General features: G+C 42.7%; 1 protein-coding gene across 2 annotated transcripts in view; it reads right to left on the reverse strand.

Moving 5' to 3' along the window:
• LOC103268585 (A-kinase anchor protein 2) overlaps positions 1-27,119 on the reverse strand; it is a 305,955-nt gene that overhangs the window by 37,698 nt on the left and 241,138 nt on the right. The gene's annotated exons all lie outside the window — the stretch shown is intronic.

Raw genomic sequence — 27,119 nt, forward strand, 5'->3', positions numbered from 1 at the left:
ATTTCTCATACTTCCCAGGCCGCCATTACTCTGCTTTAAAGTTTTAATAGTCTGAATCGAGAAAGTGAAGAACTTGCTTCTATTTGTCTCTTGCTGGTAATCACAGGGATAGGAGTGATGGGACCTGTCTCCACAGCATTTCCCAAGAACATGTTTTGGCTCCTCACATCAGTATCGTACAATTCTCCTAAATGTTTCACGCCTCAAGTGTTTGATAGTGAATGAGCAGATGCCTGGTCAGCATTTTTTTTTAGAAAAAAATTATATCAACTCTTTCCAAGGCATACTTTTTAAACTAGAGACTATTTCAATACAAAATTTGAAGCACATTTGACAGTAGTACACTTTTGCAGTGTCCAAAAAAACTGCCTTCGTCTTTGAATTAAAAATGAGTAGTTACATCTTCTGTGAACTCTCAAACTGAGATTTTTTTTAAATGCTAATTACTTGTTAAAAGTCAAACTTTTAGATGATTTGAGATGATTCCTTTCCAATTAAAAAAAAATCTAGACACTGTAGGGTGTAAACAGAAAGAGTCTCCTTCCTGTGAGTTACATGGGGCCAGTCCCCTTTTTTTTCATAAATTCAGAAAATTCTTTCTGACCAATTCCATCTACTTAGGAAGCAGCAGTTCTGAACCCTAATCAGGGGAGAAGTACTTAAGGAGATAAACAACTCCATGTTACCGATTCACAGTCACACATCAGAGGTCCTGAATTTTTGTAAAGTCAGACAACAATTGTAACAAAAGAACAAGGTCCTGAATTCTACTGTCAGCAATAAGAATTTGCCTTTATGCATGGTGGCTTGATGTGATCAAAGCTACCAATAACTACACCAGGTAAATGGACACGGGGTGAAAATCTCACCTATCCAGATCTTCCAACAATGTCTTATTTAAACCAACAAAAGCTTATTGCTCCCTTTGAGGATAAGAAGAATCAGAATTTTCTTCATGCTTCAAAAAAGGTGAATTTGATTCCAGCTTCTGATAAAATATACATCTGTTGTATCAACTGGAAAGTCCTTTCTGAAATAAACTATACCCCAAAGCCAAAAGGGAAGATATGAAAGAACCACCAAACTGAGTTTTCTAAGGTCAGAGAAAAATTAGGATGCTCAGGGGCCTGTGGAAGATCTTTTGGCACTGCTAATCTTACAGGTGGAGCCCTAACACCAGGACACATAAACCTGCCCTCCCACGAGCTTCCCAAAATAGCTAACAGCTGGTTAGGATGTCTACAATTTACATTAAGATACTTCAGCAAGGACAATATAATACAGCTGTGTGTTCTATTCCAGGGAAGGACAACCATCCTAATTGCAACAGTGCCCTCAGGGAGTGGTCAACAAGGATCTAATCTGTAATCTCATGCTTCACAGGTGGCTTCCTCCAGTACTTAGCTCCCTTTAACTCCCAGGGATCCATGAAGCTTTACTAATTGGAATAATTAAGGTGAGAGTTGAGTTTTCATTAGAAAAATTAGTAGCTTGTCAATTAGCATGATGAATATTAGAAATCCTTGAAATTATAGCCTGGGCAACATAGCAAGACCTTGTTTCTACAAAAAAATTGAAAAATTAGCCGGGTGTAGTGGCACATGCCTACAGTCCCAGCTACTTGGGAAGCCAACACAGGAGGCTTGCTTGAGCTCAGGAAGTTGAGGCTGCAGTGAGCTATGGTCATGCCACTACATTCCAGCCTGAGCAACAGACTAAGACTCAAAAAAAATCTGTAAAATCGGTGATGTTCAAATGTGTGGATTAGAGATATCCCCCACCTGTCCATGAAGAGTCTATACAGAGTAAGCCCTTTGGTTTATACACTTCTAGGGATAGTGTTTGAGGTTTGAGGGGCTTTCGCTGTTTTAAATCCACCAAATGTTAACAGAATCCTGTCTTCATAAAATTGCCACTTCTGTCTTCACTAAAAATGGGGTTGGAGCATCTAGAAACTTAGAAAGCTGAAACTTCTTTATACCATTTTTTACAAATATTTAATAAATGTCTCTATGACATTCTAAGGTCCCTGAGCATCCTAATTTTTCTCTGACCTTAGAATGTCAGAATGTCATTTAACATCTTTTGTTGGTTTAAATAAGACATTGTTGGAAGATCTGGATAGGTGAGATTTTTCACCCCATGTCCAGAATTTGGTCCAAGATACACTTTTAATATACCCTGGTAGCTAGGTTGCATCTAAAGCTACCGTATTTACCAAAAAGTGTTTAATAGTTATGCAAAGCAAATCAGCATGGCTTAATTTGCAGCATAGGTGCCTGGGTCTCCTTTCTCCATCTAAATAATGCAGAACATGTGTTAGTTCAGAGTTTGGAGTCAAAGACCAGAGTCTGAGGTCATTTCCTGGTTCTACCCAAAAGTTCTGTCAGACCTCATGTAAGACAATTATGGAACTCTGCTGAGATGATAACTCCTTCATAGAAGGACTAATAATAATAATTATCTCTCAAATATGTTAAGAATTAAATTAGAAAATGTATTTATAAGCAGTATGTAAACTGTAAAATGGTTGATGCAAATATTCTTATTATTAAGCCATTTATAACAAGATGTAAATTACCAATATTAAGTTATTTCTGGGAGCAGATTGGTTTTTAGTTTAGTTTTGTGTTTTTTTGTTTGCTTGTTTTTGGGGGGGAAAGCAGGAGGTAATGGTGAAATTTTGATTTTTTTAGAAAAAAAGAAATCACCATGAGGAGATTAAAGGAAAAAGGCCCAGGAAAGACTAAAAGTCAGACCCTAAGGCAGCTCTAATCTTTTCCCCACCCCTGAGATCCTTTAAGTGCGAATTTTAGTTGAAGCTAAGCACAATTAGGAAGATGCATTTGCTGCTACAAGAAAAAATAATTTCATAAAATGTGCTTAAGAGTCAAATCTTGAGGTTGAGATAAAAATTACTAGTCAGGAACCAACCTGACCTGGGGCTCCAGTCACGTGGGAGACAGAGGAAGGATCACACATTGACTAGAACATAGAGAAGGCCTGTCCCTCTCCAGTATTCAACTAGCCGAGTGAACGAGTGAGTGCATGAGACAGCATAACAAACCTGTCCTGTGGATACACTTTAAGTGTCATATCCCCATTTTACTGTTGACATGTGCCTAATAGCTTATCATTTCACAGTCCATACACATATATGTTATCAAGCTGACACCCAAAACACAGTCCTCTGTTAAGTAGAAAAGGCAGGGATTTTATTTGGACTTTAAAACTTCAGAATAGGAGGTTTAGAAAAAGAGAGAGGCTGTTCCAAGATCCTCTGGCTAGTAAGTGGCCCAGCCAGGATCTGAAAGCTGGTTCTTCTTAATTCCAACCCAATATGTCAAAATGTATTCTCAACATGAGGCTCCCAAAATGACATGGGAAACGGTAAGAAGAGTGAATAGACTGAAAAAGAATTAGGTTGGTTTTTTGGTTGTGTTTTTCCTTGCCTGAACCTCTGCAAGTCTTGTGAGACTCACTAATGGTTTTAAAAGCCAATCTTCCCTTTCTCCTCTTGATTTAGACTTGACCAGAGACAGACTCCCTGGAGACAAGTTTCAGCTTCCTACCTGTTGCTCTAACTGTCCCACTCTCCAGCTTCCTTCACGGTCTGGGTGTATTACCCTCTGGACTAGTCTCTGAGGGGGTCCTCCACTTTCTCCAACAGTTTCCCAGAAGTAAAATATTAAGATCTCACGCCTATGACATTGTGACAGACACCATGAAAAAAAACTCTACCTCTCCACTGGTACCAAAGGTGAGAATTCAGAAGCCTGTTTAGTTTGCACAGAAAACACAGAATCAGAGCCCTGATCCTTGCCGATAAACACCAGTGATAAACACCAGTGTGCTCTCTCAGCCAGGGTACCTGGGCCTACAGGTAGGCACGTGGTGAACAGAAAGAACTTGAAGGAAGTATATGCTCCTTAGCAGGTCTGTCTGAGCCCAGGCAGACACCAGAAAGTGTCCTTCGCTGTAAGGACTGGCAAGTGCTTCTGCTTACTTTAAATGCCTGCTGTGTTCATAGTCTCACCTCTCCCCACTACCCACAGGCAGTTAAAGCTTGACAGTGTCCCTAACCCACCATGACCTCCCAGGCTTCTAGCCTAAATGCACAGTGTGACCCAAATTACTCAAACATCAGGCACCCACTGCACAACCAGGTCTCTGCGCTCTGAATAACCCAGCTTACTTCCTACTAAAGTCATGATATTTAAATCACAAATGCTTTTCTCCAGATAATAGGTGACCCGACCCTTTAATCTAGTTATTTTTAAGTTCCACCAAAAATACAAACTCACTCTTGTCTAGGAACAGAGGCATGGCTATGAAATAAAACTTCCTCATAGCTGTGAAACCTGAGAGCACCTCTGTTTTTGCAGCTCCCCTGCCTTCTCTTTCATAAGTCACATTTTTAGTACAAGGGCACCATTACCATCACGGTGAAGAGCTGGTTCCATAGGCCACATGTGGCTATCTCTAGGAAGGTTCTTTCTGAACCCTTAACTTTCTGGCTGAGTCAGGATGTCTCTAGCACAAAGGCAAAAGGGAGGAGGGAGTGCAACCTGGCTTGTAGATGATGATCAGAGATCCGAAAGGTGCCTGCATAGGTTGAATTTCATCAGCCTCGGAGGAACCAGGTAAAGCTATGATCAGGAAGTCTAGAGGAGGCAAACCCCCCAAAATGAGGAAACCCGAGCAGTATGGGAGGAAAACTCAACTCAGAGCTTGAAGAGGTCAAAGCACTTTTCTGCAACACTGCCTTTGATTAATAAGCACATTCTGGGACGCTACAGAGTGATATGCCCTCTGCCCGGGCTATGGGCGGTTCCCAGACCTCTGAGGTGATCCCCCAATCCTCAGCAAGGAGCTCATAGCCTTGGAGGGAGTGAATGCCAAGAGAACAAATAGCACAAGGAAAAGGAAGTGCTACAGTAATAGCTGGAAAGAAAATTCCAGCACTATGCAATGGTGCAAATCGTGCAAGCCAAAAAGTTGATAGAGAAAATTGGGTGCACCAATTTCCTAAGCAGGTTGACCTGCAGTTCCTCTGGTCCTCTGTGGTGAAGATGATAGGAAAGAAAAGGGGCTGGGACTCAAAGTGGAGCCCTTCCACCCTCCCTTGAAGGTATAGGGAGCAGGAATGTCTGAGAACTGCTTGCTTCTGGGGTTAGGCTTTAGGCCTCCAAGCAAAGTGTCCAAGAGGGAAGTGGAAGAAAGGAGACGAGAGGCACTGGGTGTTAACTTGGGCCACATTCTAGTCCTAAACAGCCTTTCCTCTTCCACATCCCCAGTGGAGCTTCTTCCGGCCTATAGAACTAGAGACCTATGTTGATTGTGGGAATCCAGGCAACAAACCCGCTGACTGACGGAAGGCAGCCAGTCAGTCTTCAGACCCCAAGCACTCCAGGGCAAATGCAGGCTAAATTTAGACTAGGCAGGCTCTGGTCAATGCTGTGACCCCTAAAAGGGGCTAACGCTAACAATGCCTCTTGGGTTTTCCTGTACTGAGCTTCTGCTATGAAGCCATTAAGCTAAATGTGACTAGGGCAGTTCCAAAAAGAAAACCCAAGTTTAGTGGCCAGGAGTCCTGTTCCTTCTTTTACAAGCCTTGCCGTTTTTTTCTGCGAGCTTCTATGGTATTGGTCAAAACAGTAATCCCGCTATTCTCTCAGGTTTATGCCTCAGGTGGAAGATGGATAAAAATACTTCTAGAAGCCCCCACTCCACCCCTTCATTGGAAACAAGGCTTGCCTGTGTCTTGGCTCACATTCCTTGGGAAGGCAAGTGGTCAATTTTTCATGTAATGGAGTTTCCCAAGCACCACAGCCTGCCCTATTAATAACATTCCCTTAGCCCTGCTGAAAAGTCACCAGCTCAAATGTCTGGCTGCACATCTGGAAAATGTTAAGGTGTTACTTGATGAATACATTTACAGCTTGGGCTTTCTGTGATGGTGTGGGGGGCAAGCAGTGGGGAGGGGAGGAAAGGAAGGAAGCTGATGCCTTTTCTGGGGCAGTTGATGAAAGAGTTGTTTCTTTCCATTACTTAGAGACCCACTCCATCCAGGGACAACTGAGAACCACTGGGAGGTTTCTGCATTTTCCCTGAAGAAGGAAGCTTTATGTTTTTCTCAATGGGAGACACTCAGGGGTCTATCAAGAGTATCCTTGGATACTCTTCTACCACAGGCCCTTTTCACTGTAAAACTGTTTTGAGGGGTAGTCCCCACCCCAGAATAAACTAAGATCAAGGCCACAGAGGAAACTCTGGCTCCTGCAGCCTGAAATTTCTAAAGTAACCACCTCCACTGAAGACAAAAGTAATTCTAGCTTTAGTTCTTTAAAACTTAGCTGAGTCCCTCTTTTCTTGATATATATTTTTTACCTTTTGGAGTGACAGAGTCTCACTGTGTTGCCCAGGCTGATCTCAAACTCCTGGCCTCTAGTGATGCTCTTGTCTCAGCCACCTGAGTTACTGGGATTACAGGTGCGAGCCACCATGCCCAACCCTTCTTGACTCTCAATAATTCAGGATCTTGGGTTCATGCCTGGCCAACCAGTCATGGCAGGGAACAACAACCGAGTACCACTATGAACCCAGTAGAGTCCAATTTATTGAGGCAGAGCCCCAAGAAAAGAGAAGGTGACAGATGCAATGGAGGTTGACCCTCTGTCCACAGATGATTCGATACCTATGAATAGAGTTAGTGAGGTTCTCCTTCCACCCCCATGGGACCTCTGAGAGACGGGCTCCACACATTCCCCCCCAAAAGGCCCAAGCACCCTGTGAATGTGCAACATTCTGCAGCTTAGAAACAGAGGCTCGCTGTAGAAGAGAGCGGTGAGTCTCTTGAACACATACAGGATGATGGCTAGAAAACCAGTCACCAGAATCACCGGGTCACACGGTTCTGTTCTGGAAAAGGGGACACACATAAACTCTCACAGACACACTCATATATCATCTTCAATGCATGGTCTGCCACAGATGACGTGTATGGCTTTACACTATAGGTGCAGGACAGAACTTCCTCTTTGCCTTTTAGAGTGAAAGCTGAGAGTTTTACAAGATTTGCAATAAATAAATACGGCACCAGTCCAAGCTCAGCTGCCCACCCTTTCTCTAACAGGAAAGGACTCCACAGCACAGCATTACAATCCAAACTCCGAATCCCTACTCCACAAAGAGGCTGGCCTCAAAAAGCACCCTTCTCCTTTCAAATGAGAAAGAAAGGAACAATAAGATAGGTCAGCAGACTCGGCTTACCCTGCCCAGAGCGTGCGCCTCAAACGTCCTCAGTCAGAACTGCCCCCTTTTCCAGACAGATTCCTATGCACACACTGGCTCAAGCTGGACAAATTCCTTCCAAGCCTCCTGATGGAAGATTGTGATGTCACCACAGGCCCTCCCTCTCCTCCCTAAAAGGCCATTCACACAAAGAAGGACTTTAACCCTCTTCAGAGAGGCCTGGCCCCTCCCTAGCTGGCCTGAGTTGGGAGGACAGCGGAATTCCCAGCTAGGGCAGCCCTCGCCTGCTTCTGTCACTCTCCGGGCTGAGCAGGGAGGCAGGAGTTGGTGGTGTTGATGTGAACCAGTTACCGCCGTCTTCTTGAAAGTCAGAGGTGGGTCTTTGGGACACATAGGGTATTGATATTCCAGTAGTATTGAGGCAGTAAAAATTCTGGAAGATCCTGGAGATATCTCCACTTAGACTTTTCAGGACAGTGTGTGTATATATATATATATACTGGGGTGTCCAAAAAATGTATACACATTTTAAGAGATGTTATCTATGTATTACTTTTAGTTCGCCATAATCAGAAGTGTCTGATGCTGATGGTAACCATTTTTGAGCACCTCTTGTAATTGCAGAGGTTAAACATGACTTGTATTCATCTTTTAATTTTAATATAGTTTTTTCCCCTTCTTAAAACGTGTAGCCGGGTTCGGTGGCTCAGCCTGTAATCCCGCGCCTTTGGGAGGCTGAGGTGAGTGGATTGCCTGAGCCCGCGGGTTCGAGACCCGCCTGGGCAGCGAGACCTCATCTCTACAATAAATCAAAAAATTAGCCGGGCGTGGTAGCGCATGCCTGTAATTCCGGCTACTCGGAAGACTGAGGCGGAAGGATCGCCGGAGCCCGGCAGGTCAAGGCTGCAGTGGCCGGGAGCGGCCACTGCACTCCAGTCTGGGCGACAGAGTGAGACTCCAACTCAAAAACAACAACAACAACAAATTACTTAAAATGTGTATACATTTTTTGACATCCTGTGTGTGTACAGATGCCAACTGTAGAAAATTTGGAAAATAAAAAATATTCATCATCCCTTCACTCAGAGAAACACATTATTTTATTTCATTCTACTGTCTTCTTCTTAGAAATACATATTTAATATAGTTGAGACCAGATAGTATATGCAACTTTTGGACCAACTTTTTAAAATTCCACATGACCTCAGAAGCACTTTTTATGTTATTCAATAGCCTTTTAAAATGTACTTTAGCTGGGCATGGTGACTCAAGCCTGTAATCCCAGCACTTTGGGAGGCCGAGGTGAGAGGATTGCCTGAGCCCACAGGTTCGTGACCAGACTGGGCAACTTTGTGAGACCTCATCTCTACAATAAATCAAAAACTCAAAAATTTAGCCGGGCACAGTAGCACGCACCTGTAGTTCCAGCTACTTGGAAGGCTGAGGTGGAAGGATCGCCTGAGTCCAGCAGGTCAACACTGGGATGGCTGTATGCCACTGTACTCCAGCCTGGGTGACAGAATGAGACTCCAACTCAAAAAAAAAAAAAAAGCCAGGCTTGGTGGCTCAGCCTGTAATCCCATGCCTTGGGAGGCTGAGGTGAGTGGATTGTCTGAGTCTGCAGGTTCAAGACCCACCTGGGCAACTTGGCGAGACCTCATCTCTACAATAAATAAAAAAATCAGCCGGGCGTGGTAGCGCGTGCCTGTAATTCCAGTTACTTGGAAGGCTGAGGCGGAAGGATCACCGGAGCCCAGCAGGTCGAGGCTGCGGTGGCCGGGAGTGGCCACTGTACTCCAGTCTGGGCAACAGAGTGAGACTCCAACTCAAAAAAAAAAGTACTTTAAATGGTTATGTTATATCCCACACTGAAGTGAATGGATGAATTTCAAGCCAGAGATGAGTGCTCTCATTTCAAGGAATGTCTGAAGGCATGGCTCCACTATTCCATAGCTAACCAAATAGTCTTCTGCCACAAAGAAAATGGACCCCATCTTCCCTGGGTAGAGACACAAGTGTCAGCCCAGAATCAGACCCCCTAGCACTACACTAAATCTAATGCAGCACTGATGCAGTGTTTATTAGTACTCCCTACCTGGGAACACTCCTCGGCTCCCAACTCTGCCTCTAGGTTCCGCCCATTTCATTCCCTGTTGACCTGAAAAATTGGGAGCATCACATAGGATCTGGCTGACTAGAAAGACAGTCAGAATTCAAGGTCAACTCAGTGACTTGAAAATACTCAAACTTTTTTTCCCCCATAAGATTTGGGAGAACAAAGAGAACTAAGATTTACAGTAAACTGGGGGAAAGATGACAAACGTCACACGTAGTCCTGCAGAGCTGGTTCTTTGGGGTCAGTCTGGGAGCAGTTTGTCCTGGTGAAGCACAGTAAGCAGCCCAAAGATGGCATAGGGTTTGTCTGTGGCCCACGGGTTGACCCTCCTGGGACCCTCCCAACCCTTTCAGTCAAGGAAGGAATAATTACAGTAGATGGAGCCCAGACAGGCGCTTTTGAAAAAAGAGCTAGAAGTATACTTTACAACTTTTTACCATGTCTAAACAACATTTTTCAAATGCTGAAATTTATTTAGAAATATCAGGGAGTTTCTCAATGACTGATTTGGTGGTACTAAGTTACCAGTGAGTTCCATGAGAACTCTCAATCTGTGCTGCCCTTTGGAATAACTGGAATGTTCTGTTGTGCAGCCACAGGCATCTTGAGATGCTACTTAGCAGTCTAAAGTAAAATGAGGTGGGGAAATCACACACCAAAGGAATAAAATTGCTCTGCTGGATAAGGAAGAACCAGGACAGGACTTCCATTATGACGTGCCTCAACCAGCGAGGCAAGAGTGGCACCTGGCTCCCACTCCATTATCATATTTGCCCCTTGACACCTGCGAGAGATTAAAAAACAAAAACAAAAACTTGTATTAAATCTGCTCTATTTACAAAAAAGAAAGATATATGTGCTTTTAAAGTACTACGGTATTTTCCAAGTAGTAGGCAAGCATGTGACCTGGAGTTACAGAGAGGTCATGGTTCACTAAACACTCACAGAGACAAGCACACACCTGCATGCGCACTGTTATGGGTAGAATTGTGTCATCTCCACAAACTTATATGTTAACATCCTATCACCCAGTACCTCAGAATGGGACCTTCCTTATCTGGAGGTAAGAGTCTTTACAAGAGTAAGGGCATTAGGGTGGGCCTTAATCCGACAGGACTAGTGTCCATGTACCAAGAAAAAATTTAGACACAGAGACACACATAGAGGGAAGATGATGTGAGGGTAGAGAGAAGACAACCATTTATAAGCCAAGGAGTAAGGCCTGGAACAGATCCTCTCCTCATAGCCCTCAGAAGGAAACAACAATGCTGACACCTCTATTTTGTAATTCTGGCCCCCACAACTGTGAGACTACAAATTTTTGTTTAAGCCACTCAATTTATGGCACTATGTTACAGCAGCCCTAGCAAACAAATACGCACACCCACACAAACACACTTATATTCATGCATGCACACACATTCATATACCTCCCCGAGCCCTCCTCACCCCTACGCCCCCAGTACCTGCTGCAAAAATAGGGTGGAGTTTCAAAAAACACACTGTGGCAAAATCACAGTTAGGTAATCCAGAAAAGTGGCTTATACACAGAGGCAGAAGAAGAAATTAAACTGGAAAGCTCGACTTAGGAAGCAAAACCATAAACTGAGCCACCCCAGGTTTGATGACAGCCGAGTTGCCAGGCAGAAATGATCCAAGCAAAATCAAACAGGCAATACCTCACTGAGGCACATGCTTCTACCACCCTCCAAGCACAGTCTCTGAGCTTGGGGTGGGTTTTCTGAAAATAAATTTGTACTCCCGGTTTAATTCTCCTGGTGCTATAACCCGATCTGCTGTTTAGTCTCTGAGGGTGTCTTGCACTGGGGTAACAAAGTCACTTCTCACCCACTCTACAGAGGGACAGATCCCAGACCATGAGAGTCAACCATCTTCAGGATTACCCAGTGGTTGGGAACAGAGCTCTGGCTAGAATCCATGAATCCCACCCACACGGCAGGGCTCTGCCCCCTGGAAGTCACACCCGGCAGTCAGGAGGGATCAGACTCAAGAGTGTGGTGGGTTAACACAAAGGACTCAAAAAGGAAAACTTAAAAAGCATCTGTAATGTAGGACAGCAAGAGACTGCCTTGAAACCTAGGCCTGCTGCCAGGTATAGTTTTGAGAAGGCCTCATTTCCTTTCTGGGTTTCAGTTTTCTGGTCTGTAAAAGAGAGAACCCAACTAGGCAAATTCACTTCTAGTGTCTGTAATTCTGTGATTTTAGCATGAACCTGAGGCAAAGGTGAAGTTATTCTGAGCGGGCAGAGTGGAGAGAAAGCCAGCCAGCTGAAGAGGACAGCAGCTGCCTTGGAAACTGGTCGACACTTTTGCCAAGAGAGATTTCAAGAGTTCCCAGGAGAAAGCTTGGCTCTTAAACATTCTCCTTGTCGGAGCTTTAGCTCTTTAATCGAATAATTTTATTCTACTAAATGTAACCATCCCATTTATGACAGTTACCAGTCACTAGTACATTAGTATGACAGAATGTTCCAAAAACAGATTTGAAGGGGTCAGGAGAGACTCTATGGAGGCCATCAGATGGAGAGGTTGGCCTCAAACACCATTAAGACTCAGCCCTTTGCCTGGAATTGCAAACATGGGGGAGGCGGGGAGAGGTTGGCACTGGGAAGTTTCCTACTCCCTGCTTCCTGAAGCTGGGGATTTGTAGCTTTCCATGCTGCTCCAAGGCTCAGTCAAGGCGCACAGAGAAAGAAGCCCATTCTAAATGGCTACAGCTGCCCCCTCCTCCCCAGCATAAATATCAACAAATATCTACTGCACTCCTACTGTGTGCCAGGTCTGTGCTGCATACCCTTGCATACCTTCTACTTATTGCTCCCATGAAAAGCAAGATGAGGCTTCTCACCCACTCTACGGAGAGACAGACCCCAGTCCATGGTAGTCAACCATCCCCAGGGTTACCCAGCTGCTGGGAACAGAGCTCTGGCTAGAATCCATGAATCCCACCCACTCGGCAGGGCTCTGCCCCTGTAGTCCCCAGACTCCCCAGGTTTGTCCTCTCTGCCCTTAACTTTCAGGTAGATTCCTCTTGCAAGCTCCATCTCCAAAAAACCCCAAATCTCAGCAATGAAGCCAGGTCTTTAAAGCAACGAAGACAACTGTGAGGCTAACTTTTGTTTAAGCCACCCAATAATAATAAATAATAAGTCTTCTAATTAATAAGTCTTTAAAGCAATTTACACTTAGATCTGAATCCGAGAGAAATATTTAAAATTTAAGACAGGAGTTTATTTACCCAAAGGAATCTCTAATTGGGGTCAATGGGGAACTAAGACACGTTCAGTCTTTAACTTAAGGGGAAATTGATGAGAGAAGACAGAGGAAAAGGGACTTTCCTTCGAAAGGATTTCAAAGGAAATCCTTTCAACACGTCTTGGGTGACCTGGCAACACCTCTTGGACCCTCAAGGCCCTGAGAGCTACAGAGCAGAGGGCTGTGAATATACCCACAGGAACATACAAACAGATGGACCACTCAGCTACGTCACGCACCATGATCTTATTTACTCCTGTAAGAAACACTACAAAATAAGAGTCGCCAACTCCCAAGCCCTTACCCTCCCCCCTGCATCCTGTGGTCTCCCAGTGTACCCTCTAACTGTCCCCAGTACTGAGCTCAGAAGGTTTTATAGACGAAGATATGGAGTCCTAAGGTGTGTTATACTTTATTCCAGAACCAGATGATGTTAGAAGTGACATTTAAGAGAAGGGGGCTGAGAAGTCTAGCAAGCCAATGAAATGCTCCCATTCCCTGAAGTGCACCCCATTTCCATTCTGAGTTCCTCCCTCAAGGATCTTAGACTGAAAAGACCCCTCTGCTCACTACCTCTGATACTAGAGTCTGATCTCCTGAGGGAGCATTGGCACCACCATGGTGCATATTGGAGAAGAAATGCATTTGCAATTGTCTACAACAGTGAAAACCTACAGATGATGAAAATGTGTCTAAGTATCAGCATCTGGAAATTATGATTTGCATGACTGATGGAACACTATGCAACCTGCAGAAAGAATACTTATCAACACTGCATGGAAACCTGGAACGATGCCATATACATCTGTATGTGCTAAAAGGAATGTGGAAATCTGGTTAAGAACAGGCTTTGGTAGCCAACAGACCTGGGGTCCTCCTTTTCTGTAAAATGGCATAATACCACAACTTTATTAGGTAGCAGATGTAAAACATGTGCCCAACACAGGACTTGTCATACAGTAAAAGGACTCAAAGAATGGTGGCTCAGAAAGAAATAAACTGAGAAAATATTTGCAGCTCATACTACAAAGGCTTAATATGAATAATATATAAAGGACTCTTATAAACCAATTTTTAAAAAGAACCAACAACCCAAACATAAAAATAGACAAAATATATAGATGGACTGTTCACCAAAAGAAATGTAAGTTATTCTTAGACATACAAAAAAGATTCTCAATCCCACTTATGTAAAAAAACCACACACACACAAAATAAAACTGTAAGTTTTCCACAGATAAAATTAGTTATCAGCGAGCCGGGCTCAGTGGCTCAGCCTGTAATCCCGCGCCTTTGGGAGGCTGAGGTGAGTGGATTGCCTGAGCCCGCGGGTTCGAGACCTGCCTGGGCAGCGAAACCTCACCTCTACAATAAATCAAAAATATCAGCCAGGCGTGGTAGCGCATGCCTGTAATTCCAGCTAATTGGAAGGCTGAGGCGGAAGGATCACCAGAGCCCACCAGGTCGAGGCTGCGGTGGCCGGAAGCGGCCACTGCACTCCAGTCTGGGCGAGAGAGTGAGACTCCAACTCAAAAAAAAAAAAAAAAAAAAATTAGTTATCAGCATGTGTGGAAAGAGGTACCCTCATCCAGCTCCGAGGTGTGGGTTCGAGACCAGTGCGGGCAATTTGGCGAGACCTCATCTCTACAGTAAATAATAAAAAATAAAAAATAACCGGGTGTGGTAGCACATGCCTGTAATTCCGGCTACTTGGAAGGCTGAGGCGGAAGGATCACTGGAGCCCAGCAGGTCGACGCTGGGTTGGCTATGAGTGTGCCTCTGTACTCTAGCCTGGGCAACAGAGTGAGACTCCAACTCAAAAAAAAAAAAAAAGAAAGAAAGAAAAAAGAAAAACATCTGTTCTTTATTAATTACCCAGTCTCAGGTATTCTGCTACTGCTGCAGAAAATGAACTAAGACAGAGGTTCCCTACAGAATAGGTATGAGAGAAACCCAGCACTGAAGGGCGGGATGAGAAGCTGAAGTGGAGTCTATAATTTTTATTTTACAAACATTTGTATTATTAAGCATGAGGTGATATAATTAGAAAAGCAATGATTGGAAGTACCATGTATAAATTAAAAAGTTACAAGCCAAGCTCAGTGGCTCAGCCTGTAATCCCAGTGCTTTGGGAGGCTAAGGTGAGTGGATTGCCTGAGCACGTGGGTTCGAGACCTGCCTGGGCAACTTGGCGAGACCTCATCTCTACAATAAATCAAAAATTAGCCAGGCATGGTAGCGTGTGCCTGTAGTTCCAGCTACTTGGAAGGCTGAGGTGGAAGGATTGTCGGAGCCCAGCAGGTCGAGGCTGTAATGGCCGGGAGTGGGCATTGCATTCCAGTCTGAGCGACAGAGTGAGACTCCAACTCAAAAAAAAAAAAAGTTATAAAGTTGAGCTTTAAACACACTTAAACTGTAAAAAGGTCAGGCCTCATCTACTTGCTAAATGAACCTCTTAATCGCCATTTTCTATGTACATATGGAATAGTGAGGCCTTTACCCAGCCATGATGAACACGTATCTTCTCTCAAGGAAGTCATGCTTTGGCCTTCTCTCAAGGAGGTTGTACTTTCTTGTTGCATTACATCATCTACTTAGGATCAGACTCTCACTCTACACAGCTGTATGACAATATAATCTTCCTTTTTAATTGAAGATAAGTAATCAGCTCACTGCTATACATAGACATTTGTCCTCCATGAGCTGCCTATTCCCAGAAAAGTTGTGAAACATGCTGTGAGTAACCAAATTCCTCCTTGGGAGTCAAATGTCATAGAATTTCATGAAATATGTCACAGACAGACTATGTCATAGGAAAACCCCACTGAAGAGTTTCCCAAGGACTAATCAGTTAAGTAGAGAACAAAAATAGGAGGCTGACTTTATCTATTATTCTAAACAATAGTCATTTTTTGCTCCATTCAATTTAAATGTACAGGTGAGTCAATCTAGTAATCTTCCCCACCCACCAACAAAGCATGTGCAGAACGAACACACACACACACACACACACACACACACACAGAGGTTCATTGAATCTGAGTCATTTTTTTTTTTTTTTTGCTGTTTTAGTAAAGGATTTCAAAGTTTTGAGTGAGCATAGTCTTAAAAATAATATTTGAAGTTTGTTAAATCTAGTCTTCCGTAAGCTAAAGCACCACGTCTCTTATTAATGTTTAGGGTGAATGCTGAGGTTTGGAACAGACCATAACTCTGCACTTAGAAAATCTTAAGTCCCAGACCAATTCTGCCTGGGATCCCTGCCCCAATTCCTATCCCTCAGGTAGGGTCTGAGGGTCCAAGGTCAGCAAGAAGATTTAGACTGGAGCTGAATCCAGGGAACAGAGCAGACTTCTCTAGTAGAGTTAGTTACCCACCATGCTCGTCCCTGCTCAAAGGCAGGTGTCAAATGGCAGACTTTCTCATTCCCCAAGATAACACTCACAATTCCAGAGAAGGAAGAAAACCTATCGGAGGTACTTTGTAAATGAAATAACTGGTGAGTTCTAACAACACATAACAAAATGCCCTACCACTTTCCAACAGGAAAAAGGACTGATCTGATGGAATCAGCTATCTAATGACTGCAAGGAAACTGGTAAAGGCTCTAAAAGGTCTAGATCTCCCTGCACAGAACAGCCCCACCATCACGCATATCAGTGTCACTGTGAACTGCCACCCACGCTGGGAACTCATAAATAGCCTTTTCTCAAGTTTCTTCAAAAGCACAGACTCATGTGAAGACAACTACAGTGAACACACCTCAGATCCAATACACCCTGCAGGAAAAGAGAACATCAGGAAAATCCAGATAGTCAACTTGAGTGTCTTGCTCTTTCAGGACTAACTGTTGACTCTGGATCAGGACAGGAATGCTGCCTGATAAAGAACAGGGCATGACAGGCAGCCAGCAAGCAATGAAAACTAAAGCCAGGCCCACAAAATTTTCTCCCAACTCATGCCACAAACTGATGGCACTGTCTATATGGAATTCCGAATTTGGTATCAGAGGTGCATTTGTGGTTTAAACCAAAAGACAATTTGCCATTGACACTGAGGGCCCGATCCTGGTTCTGATTGTTATTCTGCTCCACCAGTTCCGTGCTTTTTAACCAGAACCAGAGGGGTTGGGTGGGGAGGTGGACTCATGCCTCCCTTGCCCATGGTCCTACTCTCCCAAGTCCACCCTGGGCCAGCTCTGTTGGGCTATGCACTGGGAAAAGTTAAGGCAGCTTGACTCTGGGGGCAGCTGAGGGCCAGTCACCTGCTTCCGTCCACTGCTTTTGTGGCTCTGAATGCCAGGAAGGAACCTCTGCAGGACAAGGAAAGCAAGGAATTTCTCCATCCACCACTGGGACACATGATAAGCATAAGCCAGCAGGGATATGGGGAGCAGCAGAGAGTTGTGGGAGAGTATTTGGCTTCTTGCAAAGAAATGTGTTCCTTCTCTTCACTTAATGCCAATGAAGCTAACCACTACCTTCTTTCATTTATGAGGAATCTCCCTGCTCAGCCATGGAATCCAAGGAGCAGAGCACGGTGGTTGAGAGTCAATAAATAGTACTGATTATGGAAACAGGATACAGTCTGAGGACCAGCAACAAGAAAGGGGGTCACCATTCATTTGCACAGCCTCTGCTTCATCCTGTTTACCCTCAAGAGACCCTCTTTGATCTGGGAGCCACCTGCTGCTGACCATTTTGCTGCCATAGTTTATAGGCCCTTACTTTCTACTCCATCTATTTATGTGTGGTAAGGTGATCTGATAGGAAGAGCATAAGTGATCCGATAGGAAAAGAAGCTCAGGGATTTTGAAACCTCTGGTATCACAAACTATGTGATGCTTATGCAAGGGATTTTCTACTCTTTGAGACTCAGGCTCCTCTTCTGTTGAGTATAATAATTACACTGAAGTGAGTTGAACAGTGTTCCTTCAAAATTCATGTCCACCTGAAACCTCAGAATGTGACCTTATTTGGAAATAGGGTCTTTACAGATGGACTTTGCTAATATGAGGTCATACCAGGCAATGGTGGACCCTAAGGCCAATGACTGGGATCTTTATAAAAGAAGAGGACATACAGATATATATACACACATGAAAATTCCTTGTAATTGAAGTGATTCATTTACAAGTCAAGGAATACTAGGACTTACTAAGAACCACCAGAAGCTAGGAGGAAGGCATGGAACAGATTCTCCCTCAAAACTTCCAGAAGGAACCAATCCTGCCATTCATAATTTCAGACTTCCGTCCTCCTGAATTGTGAGAGAACAAATTGCTATTGTTTTAAACAATTCAGTTTGTAGTCATCTGTTATAGCTGCCCTAGGAAACTAATACACCTACTTTGTAAGGTTGTTATGATTTCAGAAGAGATAGCACTCGAAGGCAGCTGTCCTCATGACAGAAACATTGTAGGACATCTATATGGGGTAGTTCACATTTGCTCTCTAACCTGGCAGCAGGCCAATTAAAGGATTTTTCAAGCATTGTTAGAGGCAGATTGTCTCATAGTATTTGTGCTTTTTGTTTTATTTTGTTTTTTGAATCAGAGTCTCACTGTGTGGCCCAGGCTGGAGTGCAGTGGCATGCTGTTTATGGTCACTGCAGCCTCGTCCTGTGATCCTTCTGTCCTCAGGCAATCCTTCTGCCTCAGCATTCCAAGTAGCTGGAACTACAGGCATGCGCCACCACACCCAGCTAATTTTTCGATTTATTGTAGAGACGAGGTCACGCCATGTTGCCCAGGCTGGTCTTGAACCCGCAGGCTCAGGCAATCCTCTTGTCCCTGCATCCCAAAGTGCTAGGATTACAGGTGTGAGCCACCACACCAGGCAATATTTGTGCTTTTTAAAGCTTGTGGACAAAACAGGAAAAGCAAAGGAATACCTGTGGAATAAGGGCACTGGAGCAGAAGCATACACAGATACTGTCGCATGCAGGAGTCAGCTTGGAAAGAATGTCTGGCGCTGGCATGAGTATGTAACTTGTCAAACTGGAGAAGGAACACCAGAGAGGCCCAGAGTCCTTGAAGGTGTTGACTGAAGTTGATAATCAGGTGATCATAGCCTTTACTGAGCATTTATGACATGCCAGGCATTAGACTAAATGATTTTTTACACAGTTACATTTATTTATCAAAACAAGCCTATGAGGCCAAAACTCTTAATATCTCTATTTTACAGCTCAGGAAACTGAGGTTTAAGTTACTTACCCAAAGGCTCCAGCAATAAGTGGTGAAACTGGGATTGAACTGAAGCAGCCTGTCTCCAGGCTTTTAATCAGTCTCTTGCCTCTTGGAGATACAAAAGAAGAAACTGGAACAATCTGGACAAAAGACTTATCTAACAAGAAGACTGGCCTCAAGATTCCCTTTCTATTTTACCATATACTCTAAATGGGTCCTAGCCTGGGGTGATAGCTCATACCTGTAATCCCAGCACTTTGGGAATCTAAGGCAGGAGGATTGCTTGAGCTTGTAAGTTTGAGACCAGCCTGGGCAACATAGCAGGACCTCGTCCTCACAAAAATAAATAAATAAATAGATATAGATAGATAGATAAAAGTTAGCCAGGCGTGGTAGTGCGTGCGTGTAGCCCCAGCTACTCAGCAGCTGAAGGAAAAGGATCACCTGAGTCCAGAAGGTCCAAGATGCAATGAGCTGTGAATGTGTTACTTAGACTCCTGACTCCTGCCTGGGTAACAGATCAAGACTCCGACTCAACAAATAAATAGGACCTAGAATTCTTCCCATATGCTTGCTGGCTTAGCTGCTATGCCAGTTTCCTTTTCAAAGAAATATAAGTGCCATGAATGACAATGCTAACAATTATCAATTGAACAGCTACGATGAGTAGGTACTATGCCCTTTACATACATTATCTCAATAAATCCTCACAGTAACTCTATGAAATAAAGATAATCCCTAGTCTTGCAGATGAAGACACAGACGCTCAGGGCTTAAGTGATTTGCCCGAAGACACAAATCAAGTAAATGACAGAGCTGTGAACCAAACCATGCCATATCTCACTCTCCAAATCCCACTCTAAAGAAGCACATCTTGACATCCTTATTGCTCTACCAAGACATGTGATGTGCCATGGCTCACTGAATCTAAGAATCCACCTTGAGTTCTTAGTTGCATCTTGGACAGTAACCTTAAAAGGCTGTCTGCCATCTGCCCCTACTTAAGATGCCCGGAGTTCTCCTCTAAACACTCTAGGTGAGTGATTTTCTCTTAGGCTGAATGGTTGGAATTCTCTAGATAGTGTCTGCCCACTCTCAAGAATGTCTGTTTGTCCTGTACACAGGTTTAAGCATGGATCTCTACAACAACAGAGAAGCCAGGCCATTCTCGGCACAAACCTCTACCCACACAAGCAGGGCAGAAGGTGGGGATCTAAAAACAGGAAATAACAGGGGCTGGGTGTGGGGGTGTGGTGGGGGCTTCAATGCTGCAGGAATACAAGTAACCAACATCTCAAGCTGTGCAATGCTAGAAGGCAGCTGGAATCAAAAGGTAGACTGGAGCCAAGATATTGCTTTGTTGGATTCTACAATGTTCACTCTCCCATTTTTTTCCTTTAGTTTTTCTAAGCATATTGTCTGCAAAATAAATATATCAGGGGTGCCAAAAAACATATACACATTTTAAGAGATGTTATCTATGTATTACTTTTAGTCCATCATAATCAGAAGTGTCTGGATGTTGATGGTAACCACTTTGAGCACCTCTTGTAATTGCAGAAGTCAGACGTGACTTGCATTCATCTTTTAATGTTAATACAGTTTTTTTTCCTTTCTTAAAATATATACACATTTTTTGGGCACCCTCATATATATGTCCAAACTAAATATATATATATATATATGGCCCCATACCATGCTCCCTGCATTGGTGATTTCTTGCTAAACCTCAGAATTTGCATGGATGGTTCAAAATTCGTTTACCTCATCTTATCAATGCATTTGACCATCAGGATGGGAAAGCAGGGCAAGGTTTTACCTACAAATACTGTGGTGGTAGCAAAGGGTTTGCCCACTCCCAAATGAGTCAAGTTTCCTCAATTTCAACGTGCAATGCTGAAGTGCACCATTCAGCCTATGTCTTCCTTTCGGGAAAGTGGTTGAGCCTTTTATGATAAACATTCTTTAAAATCATTCCTTGATTTCTCTCTTTAATTTATATTTATTTTTATTTTATTTTATTTTTTTTGAGTTGGAGTCCCACTCTGTCGCCCAGACTGGAGTGCAGTGGCCGCTCCCGGCCACCGCAGCCTCGACCTGCTGGGCTCTGGCGATCCTTCCACCTCAGCCTTCCAAGTAGCTGGAATTACAGGCATGCGCTACCACACCCGGCTGATTTTTTTATTTTATTGTAGAGATGAGGTCTCGCTGCCCAGGCAGGTCTCGAACCTGCAGGCTCAGGCAATCCACTCACCTCAACCTCCCAAAGGCGCGGGATTACAGGCTGAGCCACCGAGCCCGGCTTAATTTATATTTAACAAATTACACATACCAGGCCAATTTATTTCAGAGTTAGGATATAAACACTAAACAATAACCTAAGAGAAGATGAGATGTTTAAAACATTTAACCAATTAGATTCATATATCTAGCTCGCTTTCCACTTTGTAAGCCTACATCACATCATAAATATACCACAATCACAGAGCCACTGTGGTTTGCTCTGGGTCTTCATCTTGCCACCAAACTAGGCAGAAAGTTTTTCTGGGGGCCTGAAACTCACCAAGCCCTGACCAGAGCACCATGCAGAAACCAAAAGAAGCCTAGGATGGTGCCCAACAGTTAAGGCCCTCAATGTCATTGGGCTATATATTTATTTATTTTGATTGGCAAATTGAGAATTATAGGTTGGGCCATGGTGACTTGCCGCTGTAATCTCAGCACTTTGGGAAAGCAAGGCAAGAGGATAACTTAAGGCCAGCCTAAACAACATAGCGAGACTCCTATTTCAAGTTTTTTAAAAAAAGAAATGCATATATTTACTTTGAAATCTGTATACTTTGTGGAATGACTTAACCAAGCTAATTAATGTAAGTATTACCTCACATTTATTTGTGGCGAGAACAATTAAAATAACCGTCTTAGCAATTTTCAAGTACTTATTCCCACTCTCTTACTGAAATTTTGTACCCTTTGACTAGTATCTGTCCAATGTCCCTCCCTGCTTGCCTCTCTCTTCAGCATACTGATCTCATTTCATTTGGGTATATACCCAGAAATGGGATTGCTGGGTCATATGGTAGCTCTATATTTAATTTGTTGAGCCTGGACTTGTTTTTTGTTTTTTGTTTTTTTTTAATAAACTCCTGAACCTGGAATTAAGGGGTCAGCTACTCTTTCCAAATCTGATCTACTTTCCTGGGTCTATCTCCTCTCTAGCCCTTCCATGAGGCATGACTTTCCTTCTCTCACTCCTAGGCAAATCCATCTTAGAGTTTCAACAAAAGCCCCGGTGAAATCTGCAACAACTTGAAGTTTCCTGGTGACTGCCTGCTCCCCAGCAGAATTAACTTTCTAGAAGTGTCAGGCTATATGATCAGAGCTCCCTGAGGACAGAGCGTACATTTGGGAAGCTATTTATCAGTCCTTGTCAGTCTTGGGCTGTCATTACTGCCCTCCTTCCTAGGGTATAAGAACTTAACTGGAAGGCTTTTGTGTTTCCTGGAGGGCTCTAAATCCCTCAGCCTGAAATGTGACCTCTGACACTCAGAAGTTTCTCAAGTTTTAATAACATGCCACCCTGCTGCTGCAACTTTCCTTCAAATTACGGGCCTATTATTACAAATACTAAACAGTATTTAAAAGTCGGGGTTCTGAGCCCAATGTAAAATAAACTCCACAATAAATTTTCTCCTAGCACTATAAACTCTGAAATCTGTCAATGCCCCACTTTTTGAAAAAGGAAAAAACAATTTGAGCGTGTAATTTTTACATATTTTTAAAAATTGTGGCAAAAAATATATATAACATAAAATTTGCCATTTTAAGTCTACCATGCAGTGGCATTGATTACATTCACAATGTTGTGTCGCCACTACTACTATTTCCAAAAATTTTTTCATCACTCCAGACAGAAACTCTGTACTCATTAAGCAATATGGGTCATAATTTTTGAAACATTCTATGAGACTAATTAGGAAACAGAATCCAGGTAAATGGATTGCATCTTTGTAGTGAACATGGGGGGGGAAAAAGAGTAGGAGGAAATAAAATAATGATTGATTATATTAGAGTAGTAGAATAAATACTATCTTATTCTACTTTCTAAGTTTTGGCAATTAACTTTATTATGTCTTCTTTTGATCTCGTAAGCATACAAGGAAAATAAATGGTATACTGGATAAATAACAGCAAAGTAGCTTAATTTATGAAATTGATATTTTCCTGAAAAGTTGTAAGTAAATTAATACTCATCTGTCACTATTTGAACATATCTGAAGTTTTATAAAACTCACCTTACTTGACTTGCAAATCTCAAGCATACAATTACAAATTTGCCTCATATGTATTGTGTCTAAATTCACAATACTGTTAATACCAATAACTCTCATAAAAATGGTTCTCCTTAGTATTTAATTCAGAAACAAGAAATGTAACAGTATTATGACTAACAACTCATGAAGGAATTAAAACAGTTACTTGTTTGGAAAGAAAATTATGGTAATCTTCACCCCCGTTTCAACTGATCTAAGATCCTATATTTCTAAACTCACGTTTTTTCTTTTTCTTTAATTTTCAATTGACATATAATAATTGTATATGTTTATGGAGTACATAGCGATACTTCAATACAATGTACAGTGATCAGATCAACGTAATTACCATATCTATCATCTTGAACATTTATTACTTCTTTGTGTTGTGAACATTCAATATCCTTTTAGCTATTTGAAACTATATATTATTGTGACCTGCAGTCATCCTACAGTATTAAACACTAAAACTTACTTTTAAAGTCAACCAAATAACTAGAATACTTTGGCATCTTTGTTACCCTCTGCCTGGGTGGAGATTAAGTCAGAGAATTAATCCCAGATAGATAATGTCAATCAGTGGTTAACAACTCAGTGATAATCCCTTCCTTGAAAAGTCTGTTTTCAGCTTAACCTTCCATTGGGTTAATTGATGATTTATCTTCCATTAGGAGTGCCTTGCACATCAAAGCATTGTTTGGGAACAGAGCAAAACAGATTGGAAGGAGGGAGGCTCTTTAACCCTGGGGCTAATTGCAGGAATTGAATATTTCCTAATGGAGATAGTAGCTTTCAGTCTAATAAACAAGCCATTTGTTTGAGAACTGAAATGGCAATCCAATTTCTGGACTGTTGACAGATGTATATGCACACATGTCCTTGTGCACACTCGCAAAGCAACACAGCCTTTGTTCTCCAAACCTCTCACATCCACTCCTGGCTGGCACTCCCTGCTTTCCTCAGCCTCTGAACTTGCTGCACCTGGGCCAAACACAGGGGTCCTCAAGGCACCTGGAATCATGGAGCTGCACCAGGACAGTACCAGGGCTGAGCACCCACCACCACTCTCTTCTCATAACATTTTCCTCTGCCCACCCCCCACCCCAATGGAGTCTTCTCTTCACCCTGCCTGAAAGCAAGGATGGCAGTCTTACACATCCTCCAGCAATAATGACAAGACCAGTCTAGAGCTGGCTAGGAGCATGTGCTCTCCCCTTTAGTTCAACACATCCATTTTCACACTAATCCCAGAAGCTGCTTTTCTGGGGTTAGAATCTTTTTTTCTTGCCAGCTACCTCTGGACCCAGTTCTCTGGACTTCTGGACTCCTTCATGGTCAGCTCTCGGAGACTATAATCACAGGTTCTCATCATCTGGGAACACAGACACTATCATGCTGAGACCCTGGGCAGTCTTCATTTCCATAATAACCTCCAGCCTGAGCAAAATAGCGAGACCCTATCTCTACAGAAAAAAATCAAAAAATTAGCCAGGCGTGGTGGCATGTATCTGTAGTCCCAGCTACTCAGGAAGCTGAGGTGAAAGGAGGTCAAGGCTGCGACAAGATGTAACCATGTCACTGCACTCCAGCCTGGCCAACAGAGTGAGAACTTGACTCAAAAAAAAAGATAACCTGATGGACCCAAGGTTTTTCTCTTCAAAAATGCTATACTATGGTTGTGTAGCCACTTATTAATTTCCAAAGCAACTAAGGCTCTTGGAACTGAGTGATTTGTGTATTTATATTGTATTGCACAACATAAGAGCAGGAAGTTTGGCTTTAACAGAATCTGAAGAAAAATATATGAACACTAGACTAGAGAGTGTATAATGTATATGTAAGTATATGTGTGTTTGTGTGTGTGTGTATATATATATGTATATATATATGTATGTGTGTGTGTGTATATATATATATATGTTTTTTTTTTTAGAGTCGGGGTCTTGCTCTGCTGCCCAGGCTGGGGTGCAGTGGCATGGTCTCATCAGATAGATAGATTAGATTAGATACAGGCATAGATATACAGATATACATATAGATAGATATGACAGCCTGGACTGCCTTATTTTATTGAGCAGATGCTTTTTTTCTAACAGCATTACATTTCAGTCAAAAAGCATTGGAATGAAAACCACAGACTATCGTGCAAGATTAACTTGGGGAAGGACCTTGCTAGTCTAAAAGATACTTGTATTTAAGTTAGTTCTCTAGATATGCCTGCTGATAAATTTTATGTCCACCCACATTTAAAAAGAAAAAGAGAGAACTACTCCCCTAAAGAGTAGTAGAACACAGTGGCATTTACTCATCCCATTAGCTCTGCGGGATGGCAGTGATGAAGAGCATGACACAATGAATAGGGCAAATATCAGTGTTTTTTTGAACATATTAATTTGTAGCCACAGGCAGGCTGTACTGAAAATTAACTCCCAATTATTTCTAATGACATATATGCTGTATGTGTGCACATGTGGATAAGTAATAAGAATCCTTTAAAACAACAACTACCTAACATGAATAGCAAACCTGTCCAAAACTTTAGAGAAAAGATGAGGCTTCCATCAAGTGCACTGAAGTTAATTCAGTTCTCAAGGAGGTTCTATGAAGTGCCCAAATTTTAAGTAGCCATCATATAAACATTTAGCTGCTACCACAGAACCACTAGCATAGGCTACTGCTAATTACACAGGCGCTACAAGGTATGCACTGGGTCACAAGTTGATGCCGTGGGCTCTTTGCTGGTGTAATTAACCCAAGGGCTTTCTCGCATGCCAGTTTCAAAAGAAGACACAGGATATATGTATTTAAGCTCCTGATTTATTAATTTTCATGGTAAAACTCTACAGGAAATTAACCTTTAGTGGGTATACCGGGCCCTGCCTGAATTGTGAGTCTAGAAGGGGTATATAGCCTTGCTCCTCCTGCCAACTTTATTTCTCTTCCAGTAAAATGAACATACTGTGCAGGATGACACAGTATGTAAATCTATGAGATGATATCACTCATCACTGAGCAAGTTTGTCAATCTGTCAACTAATATCTCAAGCCGGGAGTTTGAGTTCTACAGAGAAAGACTCAAAGTAGTCTCTGGACACATATGACACACCTGCTAACATTTTGCATTTCTGAGGGATTAGGAAGATAGAATCAATGCTTTGAAGACTTCAACAGCAGCCTTGTGAGAGAGCTTGGAGTAATCATCATTATGCCTCACAGATAAATATACAAAGAAGAGGAATTCAAGGCTTGAAACATTCTTACCAGGTGCAAAAATCTCAAGTGAGTCAGGTCTTAAGCACATTCCAACAGAGCAGAAAAACCAGGTTTTGAAATTGGTTTCATTCCACATCTGTGAGCTTTGGCAGCTCTCTATCTTGATTCTGCCTTTCTGGAATTCCTAGGCTGAGTTCATTCTGCTCATCCCAAATACTCAGGTCTAAGGGGTTTCCAGGCCATTGGAGCTGATAAACCAAAAGGCTTATAGCAGCTATAAAAACCATCCTTCAGAACTTGGTAAGATGAGGTCTCCAGGGTACAAATGCTTATTTTTCAAGTCACTAGAACACAAGTGGATTAATCGTTAACTGTTTTTACCACGAGAATTTACTGGGAATGCAGAATGCAGAGATTCAAGATCTGCACTTAGGGTAGCTTCAAGTAAGGTACAATTTGTGCGTGGGAGAAATCTTAAGCATGATCTCATCTGAACCAGTTTCAGCTGAAAATCTCAATTTGTTTGGGGCCAAACATCTGAAACCCCAACAAAAGTCTGGAATCCAGTCTGAAACTGGACTGAACTCAAAATATGATACCTCGTCCTTTTAAAAAATTATGCAGAACTCTTGTGAGTTTCCCAGGCTATATTTAGATTACAGACAAAGAGGGAAGAGTAGAATTGTGGGGCCAAGTGACAAATAGTCAGATGGGGAACTCCCTGGGGGAAACCCAGTAGGGGATGAAGACCCCAAAAA

This window comes from Carlito syrichta, unplaced genomic scaffold (genome assembly GCF_000164805.1).
Source record: "Carlito syrichta isolate Samal-C Ts95f unplaced genomic scaffold, Tarsius_syrichta-2.0.1 Scaffold308851, whole genome shotgun sequence".
Taxonomy (NCBI): domain Eukaryota; kingdom Metazoa; phylum Chordata; class Mammalia; order Primates; family Tarsiidae; genus Carlito; species Carlito syrichta.